The sequence below is a fragment of the Eupeodes corollae genome, chromosome 1 (assembly GCF_945859685.1).
Source record: "Eupeodes corollae chromosome 1, idEupCoro1.1, whole genome shotgun sequence".
NCBI lineage: Eukaryota > Metazoa > Arthropoda > Insecta > Diptera > Syrphidae > Eupeodes > Eupeodes corollae.
In genome coordinates this window covers 275,769,669-275,788,584 of record NC_079147.1, presented here as the reverse complement: position 1 = coordinate 275,788,584, position 18,916 = coordinate 275,769,669, and the positions used below count along the sequence as shown (strand labels likewise).

General features: G+C 33.2%; 1 protein-coding gene and 1 non-coding gene across 5 annotated transcripts in view; one reads left to right on the top strand and one right to left on the bottom strand.

Annotated features, from left to right (window-relative positions):
* The window catches only part of LOC129938411 (serine-rich adhesin for platelets), a 301,751-nt gene that overhangs the window by 8,785 nt on the left and 274,050 nt on the right, over window positions 1–18,916 (top strand). The gene's annotated exons all lie outside the window — the stretch shown is intronic.
* Window positions 3,166–3,237, bottom strand: Trnam-cau (transfer RNA methionine (anticodon CAU)). Its single transcript has one exon. It is a non-coding gene; the product is annotated as a tRNA-Met (tRNA).

Here is an 18,916-nt window from a genome sequence, read left to right as displayed (position 1 = left end):
CTGTAAACCACAGTAATTTATGCATCAAATTAAGGGATGAGTTTCAATTTACGTCATCATCAGTGAGACTTATTTTCTCCTATCTTAGTTCTAGACACCAAGCAGTGGTTGCTAACAACCAAACTTCTACTTTTCTTTCGCTTACACGAGGTGTTCCCCAAGGGTCTATTTTGGGTCCATTATTTTTATGAGCTCCCGTTTCTAAACTTTAACTCATCCATACATATGTATGCCGATGATGTACAGCTTAGGTACAGTTGTCCACTGGGGTTGTTTAAAAATGAAAATTGCGAAATAAACGAAGATCTTTATAAGATATTGTTCTGGTCTCGATCAAACGGACTTTGTTTAAATCATACTAAATGAAAATGCTTAGTCATTTTTAAAAGATTCAAGACTTAGACAGTATTTTGAAGCACTGCGATGATTCTAACTTTTGTTTTTTTTTTGTATACTTTAAAGATGTTTTATAAGGTATTATATTAAATTCCATGTATCAAATTTTTTTCATTAATTATATAGTATAAAGTAGTTATGTTTATTTATAGTAATGTTTTTTTTTTTGTTTCAAGTCCTCTTGTTTAAAATTTAGTATTCATTCATTTCATGTAAACCAATTGTAAAACTGAAGCTTGTACTATCTTAAATGATATTGTATCTTGCTGTGCAAGACTAAATAATATGTAATAAATACAAATAACATTGTGACGTCATACCAAATTGTCATGAACTTAGAGGAAAATGTAACTAACTAGATATATATATTAAGACATAACATAAGGTATATCTGGCATAAGTCTCCCCAATTGCTGGACATAGATCTTTAAGATCGAAGATCGTCCATCCATCTCTTATTTGGTCTTCCTCTTGGTCTAATCTATCGGTTTGGTCCTTTTTGAGTTGAATTAGGTAAGTTAATTCTTGTTCTAATTTCTTTGTTTCTTAATGTTGTCAGAAGAATGGTTAAGATATTAGTTTCGTTAATCAAAGGATTATCCGAAAAATTACTTTTCAACAAAAATTAACTATCCAGCTTGCCAATTCTATCACAAACCTTTTCAACATTAACTCTTACATTTAAGTCGGCTGTAGAATTATAAAGAGGTAGTGAAAGCATCATTTTAAACAATCAATTTTAAGATATCTGCAGTTTCCTCATATGAAATTTTGCTAATTTTTTTCATATTTGGTAACAAAACAAAATAATTGCTTGAAAGACCACTTTCTTCATTATAATTTTACAAAGACCTGACTTTCTATTGATAACGCGAAAGAGTATTTTATCGCAACAACTACTTTCTTTAACGTCATTGCAATAAGTTCTCTGTAGATAAGTCTTTGGTCCAAGTAAACTCTTTGATACCTTACACTTGTTTTCCAGTTAGTGTGAACACCGTTAACATTTATCAGATTTCTGAGAAGAAAAACTTCAACTCACATTTCCTTACAAATTGATACAAAATTTGTGTCACATCCATTTCTTCACGAAACAAAATTTTTTTACCTGACGAAATACTTTTGCTATAATAAAAAAAATTCTACTTCCTAAAACTTAATTTTCGACTCAAATAATGTTCAGAACGGGAAAGCCTATCAGACTTATCTTTTTTTATAAATTTGGTATATTTGCTAGAAAAATCATTCGATATTTGTTTCTAATGTTAAAAACATACTACAAATAGGTAAAGACTGATTTCTACTAGAATATCTTAAAAAAAAAGTTACTGATTTCAAACTTATTTTATCTTATACAAAATATTGTTGTTGTTGTTAACATTAAAAAAAGATTCAGTCCCTAGAAGAATAATATATTGGAATTGGTATTGGTTTAGTTTCTTCTGTACTTCCTTAAATGACTGTTAGGCTTATTGGAAAAATGTATTATTTTAAAAGGCAACAATTGGAAGTTATCAGTATGAGCAGCATCTAAGCCTTCTTTGATATCAAAATGAAATTTTATTATTGGAAAACTCTTTATAATTCAATGTTCTGAAAGAAGAATACAAACCAAGTGTAAATTCTTTATTGAGCGTAAAATGGAGCTTTTGTAATTCTTAATTTAGAATAATTTTATTCAGAATTGGACACAACATTTTGAGACTGCAAAAGAATTTTTTTTTGTTTTTATATCATTTCTTCTATTTATTTTTTACTTTTCTTCTATTTGCTCCCGCAAAAACTCCAACATCAACACCAACTAAATATAAAGAAACAAAATTTCAATCAAAAAAGGTGTTACCAATTAGCATGCTAATAGTTTAAGCTGCTGGCTGGTAAATAATATTTTATTTTTTTAAATCTGTTCATAAGACTACATACATATATGTAAATTTTGCACGACTTGTTTAAAGCAGTTCAAGCTTCAGAGTCAGAGTTACGTCTTTGCGAATAATATCCATACCAATTGGAATAATATGCTAATTAGAAATTTTCTGTGATAATTGCTATGAAAAGTGGATTATCCATTAAACCTATAATCCTATACCTACCTAACCTTAACTACAGACAGACTCAGACACCATTAATTATAAATTTCAATAAGAGTAAAACTTTTGAAACTAGAAAGAGAGATGAGGTGAGGGGAGAGGGGATTCCTATCCTCGTCTATAAGCAGCGTGGTGTTTTATTGATGAAAATATTAATTTTCTATGATTGAAATTAATTCGACTGAATGTTCGTTGGTTATACTTTGAGTACACTACAGGCGGTATTTTGATTTAAAATTTAAAAAGTATGAGTTCATTTTGTATTTTTTAAATGTGTCTTTAACTTGTTTGCTATATGATTTATGGCCTATTTCTACTTCGCGTATGTTTGCTTTACGTTTATTTGATTATTAATAAACTAGATTCATTAAGTTGTGACAAGTATTACTTAGGGTAGTATATTTTAACAAAATTACCGACACTTCAGGAAGTAAAGATTTATACTGATATTAATAGCGATGTCTTTAGGATTATGTGGCTTGGTTTTGACAAATAAACACACAGGTTTATAAAGTTGTTGTTTATAAAAAGTAGACAATTATTTTGTTTGCAATATTATTTCAGAACCGATAAACATTGTTTGTAATTTAAACTTGGTATAATCAGCCGAAAATCATTAAGGAAAATGTGACACACATTTCAACCCCTATTTTCAAGCCAATATAAATAAAAAAGTATTTAGCAGAACATGGTTTCGATCCACGGACCTCTGGGTTATGGGCCCAGCACGCTTCCACTGCGCCACTCTGCTTATTTTACCCTCTTGTCAAAATGTGTATATATTATTCAATTTTTAAAATAACATATTTGCTTAGAAAAATTGGTTGCTTTTAATAATTGAAGGGTTGTTATTAACTTAGGGGTTGATACTTGTGTATTTCCGTCTTCTGTCGTATAATTTGTCAAGTTCAAGTAAGTGAAAAAAAATATTTAATCATTAAAATTTAAAATAAGCAAGTTACATGTACATATATTCGAAGTTATTCTAATAATTAAATATGAAAGAGTTTCAGTTAGCTATAAGGCAAATTAAGTATTTGTAAACAAGTATAATTTTAATCAAAATTAACATAAATATGAATCAGAGGGATGGTAAATTATTTAAAGCAAATTGACTGGATGAAATTACATTTTTTTGTGTTCGCTCATGCCTTAGACCGTGGCAGCACAAAATGAATTGAACTGAAGTAAAGTGAAACTTGTAATTTCTATTTTAATTTTTTTTTATCTTCCAGTGAATAATTTATGTATGACTATTTAAGACTATTCTAATGAATGGCTAGAATTCATATAACCTAGGCTACATGTTTGCGAAACTTGTGTGACGTGTGTGAAGAAATGGAAACAATTGTTAAGACAAAAAAATCTATTGGATATGTTCAAATTCTCTGTTGTTTAAAAAAAAAATATTAAAAGATGTAAATGTAAAATAAGTTTGTCTACAAAGATATAAATGCCATTTTATTTATCAAAAACCTCAATTTTCAATTTTTTTGTTTGAAAATCGTTAGACAGGTTTTATTTAAATTAATTTTTGTATGTATATACATTTTTCATTTTAAAAATAATTTTGTTATGCAGTTGTTTAGTGATTGAATTAAATTTCTATTCAATTTCTGAACGAATCATCATCATTATATATATTATTTCGTTAGCATGTCTCCCTTTTTCGGCTCTCATACGGAATACATTTTAACAAAAAAGGTGTCAAAACAAAGATAATTTTTTGTAGACTATGCAAATTGTATTTTATTAAATATAATAATTTATAATTTGTTGAAAAATACATAATTAACTTTTTATTATAATAAAAATATGAAATACTCGGAAAATATTATGTTAAGGGATATGGTTTGTGTATTGGAATGAACTTATCGAATACACAACATTTTTTGTCGGTAAGCTAGTTTCCAGGTATTTCCATTGTGTATACAAAGGCGCGATTCATTCCAAGACACAACTCATCTTAGGACAACTCATCCCGGAAATGAAAAATACTTTTAAGCATACTTAACGAAAACAAGTGTTTGTGCATTCAACTAGTTCGCTCAAAGACTACTGTTCTTTACTCCCAATCCTTTCCACACGACGTATTCGTGGCTTAATTCAAGCTTTTCCGACAAAGAACTTTTCAGTCAAGAGTTCGAAGTTTACAGAAACGATCGTCATTTTGGTAATGCAAAGGATTAAGATAATGGAAAGGATATGTATCAGCGGTAAAAAATACATATTTCTCTTCTTCTGTATCTTTTCCATTTGTATTATCAATTGGTATGTGTAAAGATAAGGGTACAGACTAGGACTTTTTTCATTTCAAACGTTTACATTCCTCCAAACAGTTTGGAGTCTGTTTATAACGATCTCTCCTTGGCATTAGACTATCTTATAAATTTGTCCAGCTCTGACACCAATATCTTACTTCTAGGTGATTTTAATTTACCACACATTGACTGGATTCCATCCAAAGACGAATCCTGCCTTGAAGCCTCTCCTTCTTCTTCACTAATGGAACTATCTCTTCTCGATAAAGTCCTTCTTGCTGACTTACAGCAAACAAGCTGTATTAAAAACTCAAAAAATCGAATTCTCGATTTAGTCTTTTCTTCTGAAGCTATTAGTACTCTTGTTCTAGAATCTAGATCAAGAATTACTAATATTGACAAATATCACCCCCATTTGGACATTTTTTTGACTTAAGTAATCACCCTACTAATCACAGTAATTCTTTTGATTGCTTATATAATTTTGATTTCAGAAGAGCCAATTTCCAGCAGTACTCTGAAGTTTTAACCATTTCTGAAATTGCTGATACACTAGCATTTTCTAACATTGACTAAGCAGTTTCAACTTTTTATAGGATCCTTCATTATTGTTTTGAAAAAAATGTACCGATAAAGAAATCAAGAAATACAAACTTTAGCCATCCTTGGTACACGAAAGAATTGCGTTTACTGCGTAACAAAAGAAATAAGGCATGGAAAAAGTATCTCAAAACTCTGTCTCCAGTCAACTTCTCTTTTTGTGTTGAACTCTTTAACCAATTTAAATCTCTTTCTAATTTTTTATATGCTTGTTATGTTACTGATATGGGCACCTCTTTAAAAGAGAATCCTAAAAAAATTTAGAATTTAGTAAACTCAAAGAAAAAATCAGTTAACTTTACTTTCAAGAAACTTTCGTTAGATAAAACCTTTGATATCTGTTACGCTTTCGCAACGAATTTCCGTGAGTCATTTGTTAATAGCCTTCACGAAGTTGATGAAGTATATTTTCATAATCTTCACACTTTTTTGCAAACTAGCTGTAGTCACATACCTGTGCTACAGAGTACGGTCCTTGATGTTTTATCTGCGTTGAATGATGACTGCTCAGCCGGTCCTGATGGTATTCCCCCGATAGTACTAAAAAAGTGTAGTAATGTTTTAGTTGAACCTCTTACGTTTTTATTCAAACTTTCTCTAAAAACAGGCAAATTTCCCAGTACATGGAAGAAGTCATTTCTAACACCAATTTTCAAGAAAGGTAACAAGTCGGATATAAGCAACTACAGGCCCATTGCAAAGCTTTTTTTGCATTCCTAAAGTATTTGAACAAGTTGTTTGTGAAAGCGTAAAATATTTTAGTAAAAATGTCATTTGCGAACAGCAACATGGTTTTGTGAAAAAAAGATCAACCGTTACTAATTTCCTCATATTCTCAACCATATGTTCAAACGCTTAAGAACAAAGATATGAAGTTGACTGTGTATACACTGACTTTTCTAAAGCTTTTGACCAACTTAACCACGGAATTATTTTTTTTAAACTTAAGGCTCTTGGTTTTCCATCATTTTTCTTAGCTTGGATGCGTTGACAGACAGACAGGACAGACGGACGGACGGAATCACGGGACCCACTTTTTTCGAGAACTCTACCATTGTTATATCATGTTTGACTAAAATCTCGAGTTCGAAATTTGGCACGAATGCCAATCTTGCTGTATAGCTTCTACATGACGCAAGTTAAAACAGAAATACATATGTTTATTGTTCAAATCATTTCGTACATTTTTGTACCTAAATTTCTGATTCAATTTCGTATAGACATTAAATAATCGAATCAATTTAAGGAACCTGTTTTTGTATTTTTGTTTTTATATGTTTTAGGCAAAGTTGATTATTTTCTCTAAACAAATTGTTTCTTCATAAAAATATAGCTAAACATTAACGTTTTAATTATTTTTTCATTTTGTTTTAAATAATAGAGTAGAATTTTAGAATAGCATACAATTTTTTTTTATAATATATTAATTCATTATTTTTAAATAGTATCAGTTATTAAAAACTCTATAAAAATCAAAATCAACAACAATATTATTTTAAACAAAACAAACTCATCTTACAGTGACACTAAAAATATTGGTTGCTAAAAATTTGTGACAAATAATTGATAAATGTGTGCCACAAAAAAAAATAATGAATTAGATTTTATGGACGTGAAGAAGTCCTTAAAAATTTAAGAACTGGAGAATTAAAATTTATTGGCAATAGGAAGACCAGGTTTTTGAATATTTTTGATTTATAAAGGCAAATGCACTTTTAAAAGAAATTGTGGGTCCAATAACTTTGTTTAGTTTTTACAATTATTTGTTTTAATTACTTCCATGTAAAGTATTCAAAATTCCAAGCACCTCATCGCGGAGAGTTGTAATATGCATTGCTGTTCCTATTACAACTTTCAAAAAGTGGACAAAAAAAACAACCAAAAGTATCATTTTCGTTATTTCTATTCGTGTTGGTACAAGTAGCTACAATGGAAACTAACTAAGAAAACTGAAGAAGCTTTAGGTGCCCCAAATATATGTATATTTAAAATGTGTAACACCCCAACATAAGGTTCCGCACAAACATAAATCTCAAGGCTTGTATACAAAAATTTATAATGCAGTAGTTAACTAACCTACGTTTGCATTGAATTAATATTCCACTGTCAATCGGAGCCATATGGCTATAAATGGCTTACATTTTATACAATTGCATAAATAAATTATTACCCACAGACTAATATACCCAAAAAAACTCGTAAGACTTGGCCCATAAAACTTCATGCAAATAAAATAAATTGTTTATAAAAATCCATACCACATCGGCTATTAAATACCACCCACGACAAAACCGACAAATATTGTGTTAACATGCACATCAAGTCTGTTTTGTAGCTGCTCTTCTTTATTTTTACATCAGAACTGAGAAAAATATAAAGTATTAAAAGTGAATCAACATTGTAGTAGTACATTTTTGTAAAAGACAGAAGATTTTAATCCCATCCCACGAGGAGCAAGGAGCAATAATAACAATGTCAACGGTGGCGCATATAAAATTGTCAATTTACAACCGTAATCATCATGACAAACGGCTTATCGCCAGGATTAGACCTGACGAAGTTATAAATGTATCTGAACCATTGCATATCTGCTGCTATGCTGCTACCACTGATGCAACTCCAACCATCCAACAAGATTCATTTTTATTTATTCCTGTTGTCCTTAGTTGGGATGAAGCAGTGCAGCGGTGGCAGTGGCAGTGTAGCGCCGAGTCACGCAGCGAAGTTGTAACATTATTATTTTATTTATTTGCAATTCCTTTATTTTTGTTGTTTCCATTAAAACTCGTAATTACACTTATAATCCTATTATCCTTACATATCACTGACATTAATAATTTCGAATTGAATTCTCTTTTATTTCACATCGGCATCGTTCTGGCACCGCACCGTTCGTTCGTTGGTTAAAAATGTAGATGAATGGCGGGCGGATGCACGCGGCAATCCTCTGATTTCACATTCAGATTCAATTTCAGTAGCTTGGATGTCGATGGCGATGTCGATGGGTATCGGGATGGGTGTAATTAAGAGCTCGCACTCGGTTTATCTGTGAGATGACCTTAATATTTTCGTTCTGCTCATTGTCAATTCGCGAAAAGCAAAATTTATAGCCAATCCGTTTTATTCGCATACGACTTAAATGTATACACGTCTTGGAAACAAGGACACGGTCGTGGATATTTTATGAATGCACTTAATTAGTTGCAACATGAAATGACACAAAAAACAAGGTTGTTTTATTCATTCGTTGCGCACTGTGTGTCGTGTGCAATCATGTAGCATTATTTTAACATAAACAACCCTTTACCTATTCCGGGCTGATTCTCATATATCAGTTCAGCCAGGATCCCTGAGCTGAACATCCAGGGTTGCCATGTTTTGGACCAGATAGGCAGTCGAATTTAAAATTGTGATTTTGGCCCCAAAATAAGAGTCGAAAAAGTAGCCCAGAAATAAGTACAATTTTAGCACAAAACACAAAAGTTAGTATGCTAGAAAAGATGGAATTTAAGGGCCAAATAATAATTCGACGCAGTTTTAAAAAATGTCCCCCTTTTTGTACACAAGCATCTAAAAGACATGAAACAGTCAGACAAATTTCATCCAGGGTTAGATTTCGACTACTTCTAGCCCAATAATTATTCTGCTGTCATACTAACTATTTTGTTGACAATCTGGCAAGCCTGAGCACAACACAGGATTCTCTAGATTACTGCACCATCAGGGCTCATGGATGACAAAAAAAAAATACACATCCTTTGTGAGAATTTTCTATAGCATGCATTTTACAATATGAACAATCGGAAGTTAATCAGTCGCGAGTATAGGTTAGGTATGTTGGTGTTTTTTGTATCTACACGAAACTATTCCAATAGATATTTATAGATTTCCATTGACAATTAAATTATTTTAACATTTACATTTTACTTTCATACAAAAGATACATAGGTTAGCGAGAGCGCTGAACGTTTAAAACATAAATACAATTGTTGGTGGTTAAGGGTTATTTTGGTCTCAGTTTTTCGATAGGATATACACGTTTTGTAGCTAGATAAGGTTTCTCTATATAACAGTTGTACAACTAATTAAGAATGCATAAATTAAATAAATAGACAGGGTTGTATACTCGTATGCATACTGTATAAACAAAGAGGACATGTTACTTTTTTTTGAGTCCTTCAGCAAGGTAATTAATATTTCATGAGCCCGTGGAAAGTGGTGGATTTTGTTTCCATTACATTTTTGACTTGTCTACTTTTAAAAATAAACTAAAAAGACACTAATTAAAAAAATTGTTTATTTCTAAACCAAATACTATTCGTGATAAGAAAAGAATTGATATAGTCATGGAATTTCAGAACAGGATTTTAAGAAACTCTGAACTTCAATACAAATATTTTCTTTAGTTTGACAGATATTACAATATTTTTGCAATTTGTCGTACATATGTTTCTTTAAGTACAAATCTGGGCCTTATTTCACTAAACACTTTTAACTTTGCAACTTTGCAAATTACGTTTCATCAAACGCAAATTTGATTTTCTTTTCTGAAAAGTGACATTGACGGTGACATTCCTTCCAAGTAAGATCCAAACACACCTCCGGACCAAAGAGTTTACCAAACAATGAATTTTTGTGGATGCAATGGCTTCTATTCAATTACTAGAGGATTCTCAGAACCCCAAATATGACAATTATTGTTTAGAGTGAGAAATGTGCTGAAGAAATTTTTTTTCGAAAAATCACAGTCCACCGCTTGTTGTTCAAGCACCCATTTGACGTGTCTACGACGGAATGTTGTGAATGGTGAGCTGCCTTCAGCTGTTGTGTGAGTTGGAATTTATATGGATGTAGGTGTAAGTCCAAATGCAAAATACGCCATAGTGTATTAATTCCTAAAAACGACGTGGAAACGACAAATTTGGGTCTTATACAACACTTTCACTTAGATCAGCGACATTTTCAATGATATTAGCGAAACGATGATGTACAGGCCTTACAACATCTGTACCCAATTCAGAATTCTCACATTTCTTCACAATTTTGCCAATTGCTTGCGAAGTTTATGAAAACCATTATCTCTTCTCAAAGCACGATATGTGGCTTTGGAAGACTCACCATTTTTGTAGTAGGTAACAATTTTGATGCGTATAGAGCGACTTTTAACTGAAATAAATTATTTTACCATATTAGTTTGACAAATGTCGAATTCCAGCCCTATACTTTTGAAACCGTAAAATGGACAACCCGTTTGAAAAGCTTTTAGTAATATGAAAAGGGAAAACAATTGCATTTGCAAATAAGAGTTTATTTTGAAAAGTTTTCGAAAACTAATAAAAAAAGAGGCTTTGATGCGACCCACACAGATAACTTCCCATCCCGTCTATCGATTTGTCTTGCTTAAAAGTTTTTAGGTTTTCGTGTTTTGTTAAAAAAAAGTTGCCAGGGGAAAGGTGTTTCCACTAAGGCACCTCTCCTTATCCAGGCGGCAGCGGAGAAATTCATGAGATGGAATCAACGGTGGCGTCTACAGTTCCAGTAAGGTTGATCTACTTAGTGAACACCTTATAGAGCTTCTTCGACTTATTCGGAGCAGGGGCCTATAAAGAGCGAATTTATCCACCTCCCCATCCTTGGAGTTATACTTAGAAACTGGCCCGTTGGGGTGACTTCCTGGCTATGCAAAAACATCGTAGTTGCGAAGCACAAACAAGCCAAAGATATGTTCTTCGAGCTCTAAGACCAAAACATTTGAGCAGTATCCCAGCTACGATATAAAAATAGTCCTGGGCGATTCTAATGCCAAGCTAGGAAGGGAAGACATATTTGGTGTAATACTTGGGAAGAACAGCCTGTACGACAACACTTCCGACAACGGATTCAGAGATTTTGCTGCCGGGCGAAACGTCATGGTAGCCAGCACGCGTTTTTCACACCTCAACATTCACAAAAGAACTTGGAGTTCCCCAGATCAATCTACCTTCAACCAGATTGACCATATTGCGATCGACGCCAGACACGCTTCCACCATCATGGATGTCCGAACTTTCCGAGGAGTTTACATCGACTCGGACCACAATTTCGTTGTTGCCAAGGTAGAACTTCGGGATTTGAGACCCAACGTCGAACGGCTACAATCGCAATAGATCGCCTAAACCTTCTCCGACCAAGTTAAAAGTAACCTCTCCCGCCAACACAATGTATCGAAAACCAGTGGCAACATTGCGAAGATGCAATCAGAGAAGCCGCCTCTGATGTTCTGGGTTTTAAACACCCACTAACAAGGAACCCCTGGTTTGATGAGGAATGTCGGCAGGCAAATGCTAAACAACAGGCACGCAAAGCGGTTCTGCATAAAAGGACGAGAGATACTCATGAGCTCTATGAGCAATAGAGGCGACGACGAACCGAATTCCTCCATTCCAACCAAATCGAACCATTCAACATAGACGACGAAAGCCAACAATCCCGTCCTTCCGACTTAGACGAAGTAAAGATTGCGATATCTAAGCTGAAGTCTAATAAAGCCGCTGGAGCGGATGGCTTGAATGCCGAGCTCTTTTAAGCAGCTGGAGATAATTTGATTAGGAACATGCACCAACTTATCTGTAAGATATGGTCGGAAGAAAGCATGCCCGATGAATGTAACCTCAGTATTATTTGCCCGTTCCTGAAAAAAGGAATCCTCTAAACTGCATCAACTATAGAGGAATCAGTATACTTAACATCGCCTACAAAACCTTCTCTGCCGCAATATGTGAACGTGTAAAGCCCATCGTCAACAACCTGATAGGTCCTCATCAGTGTCGTTTTACACCAGGAACGTACACAGTCGATCAAATATTTACATTACGGCAGATCCTGGAAAAACTCAAGAACACCAAATCGACACCCACCATATCTTTTCATCGATTACAAGGCCGCTTATAACAGCATCTACAGGGACGAGCTGTATAGAGCCATGTCTAGTTTTGGCATCCCTGCCAAACTCGTCCGTTTGTGCAGGATGACCATGGATTCACGCTGCTCCATAAAGGTTGGAAACAACTTGACAGAACCTTTCCATGTTAAAAAATATTTTAGACAAGGTGATGCGCTGTCATGTGATTTTTTTAACATCGTACTTGAAAGAATAGTGCAGAGCTCCTACGTCAACACTAGAGGCACTATCTTTCAAAAGTCTGTCCAATTACTAGCATATGCTGATGACATTGACATAAGCGCATGGAAACAAATGGTCCGGCCCGGGAAGTCTTTCAATCCACACCCACAGGACAGCGCAGTGGAGGAAGACCGCATGAGTGAGGCCCTATTTTCACACAAGACTAAATTTTTTCAAAATTTTACCAGATGTTTCACAAAATTGGTTTTGAGAAAATAACATTTTTTTATCGTAAAATTTTAGAGGTGAAAATTTTTTTTTAGTTTAAGTAATTTATAAAAAAAACGTTGATTGGATTTTCTTAAAAAATTGACTTGTTTGGTACTACGTTACAATATATTATATAAAGTTTAATTCAAGTCCTTATGGTTTTTGGTTCGTGAGATATTTATTGTGACCCAAAATGTTGACATTTTTTTATACTGCTATGGTAAGAAAACATCCACTGAATTTTTTAAGAGTAATTTCTTCATCTTTCTGCATTATTATCTGTATAACAAAATTTATTTGACGTCGATATCTGCTCTGGTTCTTGAGCTATAGACGCCGACAAAAACGTCGCGAACGTACTGGCGTACAGAGGTACTAACGTACGTACAGAAATCTCTCTAAAAATCTTTTATTTCGACTCTAGGGATCTTGAAACGTTGAGAAATGTCAAAATTTTCAATTTGACAATTCGGAACCATTACAATAACTTGCTAAGGAAAGTTAATAATAGTTAATAAGTCAAGTTTTTATATTTTATTTTGACGAATTTACGAAAGATCATTAGTTTCGATGTTTAACGTTAATTCGTTTATTGGTGTATTCATCTCTATTGCAAAAAGTCTGATTTTGTTGAGGATATCAAATCCATCGATGCCGTAGCCATCTTTCAATTAAATTTGACAGTTTATAAAAAAAACATTTCGTATGAAAATCTGTACTAAAATTATTTATACAAATATGAGTCTTTTTAAAGAATATTTTCTAAACCGAAAAAGTTAATAATAGTGACCAAAAAGTAGCAGAACTATAAGTTTCCTTCAATATCGGAAATAATTTTTCGACAAAAGAAAATATTCGATTAACGAAAAGTTTTCTAAAAGTATAAATAAAAAAGGAGTATTTTTTGTGCCCCTTGCAACAACTTTTGTTCAAACTCAATTGAGCTGGAAATGGAGTCCAATAACACGTTGTATCTATACACGAAATAAGCAAAGTAACCTTCTGCGGGTAGTTTACTGTTGAATATTATCATTGATAAATTTTACCCAAAATCTATTTGCTAGGCACAACATTCTATAAACATAGCCTTGCAATTTATTTCTCAAGAAGGATTCCCTTATATACCTGGATGTTGAAGCGCAATAAATTGAAGAGACCAAGTGAAAGAAGACCTTTATACTTGGTTTGCACTTCAGCCATTGCAGCTACACTTTATTTTATCGAATCGTTGCCAACTTCATTGGAAATATAAGAATAACCGCAGCAAACTTCATGTAGAAGAACGAAGACAAAGGCATTCAAATTCAGAAAGCCAACGGCCATTGCCGCCATTAATATTTGTAAAAACATTAAATTACAAAGAAAAAAAAATTGTAATCAAATAAACTGATCATCCAAATAAATTTGTTATATTGCAATGTGTTGTGTTTTTTTAAAGCAAATTTGATCTTAATAAACACAATATAAGATTTACTTTTCAACTTTTTAAAATACGAATTAATTGCAAAGTTGTGTTTTAAATTGGGGACACACTTTTACACTTCACTTTTCAAAAATAAATTCTGAAAAATTGAAAAGTCTTTTCACTTTGCAAATTCTGTAAAACACTTTGTAGGATATTATTTTTTGCAAAGCTGAAAAGTGGAAAGTGTTTGGTGAAAGAGGCTCCTGGTCAGTTTTTATCCGAATTACTTCTAGTTTTCTTTTTCCCCAATGAAATTGAACAAAATTTTGCAAAATATAAACAAAAGTCTGGAAAGTCTAAAAATTCTAAGTGTTCTATTAAGTTTATGCTTACTACATATCGCTCACGCTGAATACATAAACGTGCGTAATACAAATAAACAAAATTTGTTTATAATCTTTAAGTTTTAATTTTCAAGCTTCATTTATCATCTATTTATATAAATAAAGTAGGTACCTCGAACTATAAACCAACTTCTAGAATAAGCACGCGACAATAATTATAATGAAAGATGGCAAAGATCAGTCTTAGAGACATAATTATAATAGGCTAAAAATTATAAAAGCCAACCATATATGTACAGAAAAAGACTCATCAAACATAAAGGCTGACATTGTTATATCGAAGAAATATTCCAAGCAAACTACCGTCGCAGACATCAGACATACAATAATCATCTAGTCATAACGTATATAAATAGAGTCAACTAGAGTTGGGTGAGGTAGGTATATTATTCCAGCTGGTCTAGCGTACTATCATACCCACTACCCCGACTTCAATTTCATTTAACCTCTTCGCGACCTTTTGCTTTTTGCACTTCCATCGTACTTACCCAACAATGAGGCCGGCCTCGCGAACACGGACAGGTATACATACATATAGCAAAATCGACGACAATTTTTCACCCAACTCCGATGATGATGACGTAATTTAATTCCTTTCTTCATTTATATAAAAGTTCGCAAATATATACTTTCTCTTATATAGAGGTATTCACAAGATAACAGGTGTACCTATACGTCCCTCTATATATCCTCTGGATATACATGTAGCATAAGGACCTTAGGGCTCTATTAAAATGTAGATTTAAGTTGTACTTTTTTGCTTTGTCCTTTATCCCTGGCCTGGCACATATATGTACCTACCTACCTATATCCTTAACAACCACAAGAGCTCTTAACTTCCTGTAATTTTATGCAAATATTGCAGAAAAAACATTCTTGCTTTCGCTGCATAAATTCTTCCGCTTGGCAAATTAGAATGCATCATCACGGTTCTAAGGGCAACACAAAAAAATACAAGGGGGGCAAAGGGATGTAGTATACGGGATAGAATATTTCTATAAAATAGGGTGTAAGAAGCAATAAATGTTGACTATGTCCTTACAATGAACTTTCGCACGTAGAGATGGTGTTAATTTTTCAATACCTCCTCGCTATCCATAAAGCCTCTTCTTCTTGCAACTCTACATCATGACATGGTATTTAATTTTATGTGGCATCCCTCTTACACGACTCGAAAGGACCATCGCACAAAACTTTACACCCGGTAACTCTATTGTGGGTGGTTGGGCGTTGGGAAGCGAGTGTGGTTTCAATAATTAAGGACCTATTCACATTCCCAAGCCAGCCACAAAAAAGTAAAAAAACACATCCTCTGTCATCGTTAATAAAATCTTGATACCTTTACTACAACCTTTTGCGGTGGGACTTGTATATATTTAAATATTTTATGGAAGGTATATGTTTGTTCTTGGGCGATGTCCCATATTTCAATAAAGGGCTTAATTGGGGTTTCATGGTACCGCATTTGAACTAATTAAACTTAGAATACCTAGTTTTATTTATATGCCATGAGTTACTAGTTTTGCTTAAAGGGTTGTGGCGCTCTATATGCAGTATGTTGAGCCTATGAATATAAAAGAGGTGTTTAACTATGTCTTGGCTGTCGCCTTGGGTTATATCTAAAACAGCGTTTTTTTGTCCTAGAAATTTTGCAATTCATTATTGCGTTTCTGTTTGAAATCATATTTAACAGCATAGGAGAAAGATATGTTTTTCGGATTTATAAAATCTATCAGTCTTATTTTTGAAAATCGATTGGAAAGTATGTTCAATTAAAGACCGCGGTTGTCATCCAATTTCCTTAATTTTGTATCGATTGTCATACCTTGACAGCAAAATTGCTTGTCTAAACTTTTTCTAAAGTGGTAGTACTTGAATAACTAGGAGCTTTTTAAACAATTATTAAAAAGGTTTCCATAGGAATTTAAATATTTTTATTTTTTTTTTCAAATGTAGTTTAAAGATTAAAAAGGCACAAGACTTCAAACAACACACACTCCTTTTAGATTAAGCGGCTTTTAATCTGAATTCATTATTTTTTTCCTTCGGTCTTCATGAATCCCCCCTTCATCGGTTTAGTAACTACCTTGATTGTTTAATACAAGTAGTATTGTATGGGTTGAAGTCTGAAAACCACAAAATAAATGTTGGTGTGCCCCAGGGCTCTGTTTTATCTCCAACACTTTTTCTCATTTGTTTTAATGACCTGTCATTGTTTATCTGACGAAAGTACGATATGGAACTGCAACGACAAAATATGATAAGTTCATTTAATTTCAACCTAAAGAGCATTGTACAATGGGGTTTAAAATGCCACGCTGAATTTAATGCTTCAAAAACCCAATGCTGTCTAGTGTTGTTCAATTGAAATATGTATACCACTTTAGCATCATGCATGGATGGCACTTGCATCAATGAGACTGAAAAGCTCGATATTTTTGGTATATGTGTCACGAACCACTTTATATGGAACGAACATACGCGATGTCTATAAGACGATGCAAAAATTTGTCATTTTAACTATGTATCCGCTTCGTGGAATGCTCATCAGTCCAACTTCTTGGTCGTACTGTTCGTACAGAGATTCGTTCTTTAGCCGTACTACACGAATATGGAATGCCTTACCATAGTTTATTTTTTTCAGTTATTGCAATATTCAGGAATTCAAAACAAATGTACACCGATATCTCCTTTCAAACCCTTTCTCCTTTTCGTAGTGCTCAAACAGTGTTTCTACACAGTAAGGGTAGTACTATTCCCTTGAGAGTGCTTATTATAAAAAAAAGGCCTAAAAATTCATAAAAACATAAATTTGAGGAAATTTTAAAATTTCACGATTTGAGTCTTAATGCTAAGCTTTCCTATTTTTATTTCAACAATTCAATCACTTATTCGTGAGATTTGTTTATTCAGTTTAATACAAGCTATAACTTAACACTAACTTAACTTTTCTTTTTTAGTTGTTGTTATCAGTTTTAAACCTTAATTCATGTGGGCCCTAATGCCCACATAAAATCTCTGTAATGTGCAAGAACTAATAATTTTAATTTTATTAGACTTAATAATAAAAGGGACGAGGAATTCGGACTCAAAAAGGGTAAAAGTAAAGGGTATCTTTCAGATGGGATTTGGAAATGTTAAAGTCGAAGACTAGCATAGCAGCGTTGCAGTGACGCAAAATTCTGGACATTGGTTCAAAGTGCCCGTAATTAGTACTGTGTTAAGAAGAATATAACTCAGGAGTGCCGGGGAACCTATATTGCTCATTAACAATTTTTTAGCAAATAATATATCAGCTTTTTTGCGTGTAATATATAAAGGTTGCAAACCTATCAGTTTTAATCGATGGACATAAGGAGTCAAGTTGGATGTATCTTCTCAGGGAAGGCCACATCACGTAAAGCAAATCGAACGAAACGTCTTTGAACATTTTCAATTCTGATTGAATGGTTTTCATAAAAGGGAGACCATACTTGGCATGCATATTCAAGATGCGGACGGACTAAGGAAATGTAAAGTGAGCAAAATGGTCATTTCTTTACATTAACCTACATTTAACTCTATTAAATTAAGTATGCACTACAAAAAAGATCATCATCATCATTTTGTAAAAGTAAGGAATCAAATGTAGTTGAGTTTATCTTAAAAATGTTCTTATCATCCACAAACATTAGGATATCTGAGATTTTTATTTAAGACATATTATATCGTTAACAGATAAGTCGAAGATTAGGGGTCCAAGGTGACTACCTTGTGGGACTCCAGAAGTTGCATGTATGGACAGGCCACTGAGTTACGGAAGAGGACTCTATAAGTTATATTCGCAAGGTAGAGGCTTATCCTGTTTATAAACATAAATGGAAAGCCTAGGGCTCTAAGTTTGAGATAGATTATCTTGTGGAATATTATATCAAAGGCTTTGCTGTAACCAGTGTATACAACATCAACTTCATTACCATTCTCAAGGGCTGGCAAAACATTGGATACACATTCAATTAGGTTAGTCTTAGTGGATCTACCTTTAAGTAAGAAAATCATGTTGAGCGGAGGAGAATAAGGGTTTGTAATGGTAATAAACCTAATCATAAACTAAGATTTCAAAAGGTTTTGGGTTTAGAAATAGGTCTATAATTGTTCCAGGTTTTGTGTTTTCTGGATTCGACCTAGATTCCTAAACTATTTCTTTTTTCTTTTCGTTTTATTATTATGACGCCAAATCCGGAATTCTGAGATTTTTGGATGGTGCGTTGGACTGTACCACCAAAAGTTTTATTCACAGGTATTACCTCTTGCGAGGAATTGACAAATTCTCCAAGAGTAATTCTTGTCATGAAAAAGTGCTTTCTCAAAATAAGCAGTTCCGATTCGGCATATGAACTGTAGGTCCC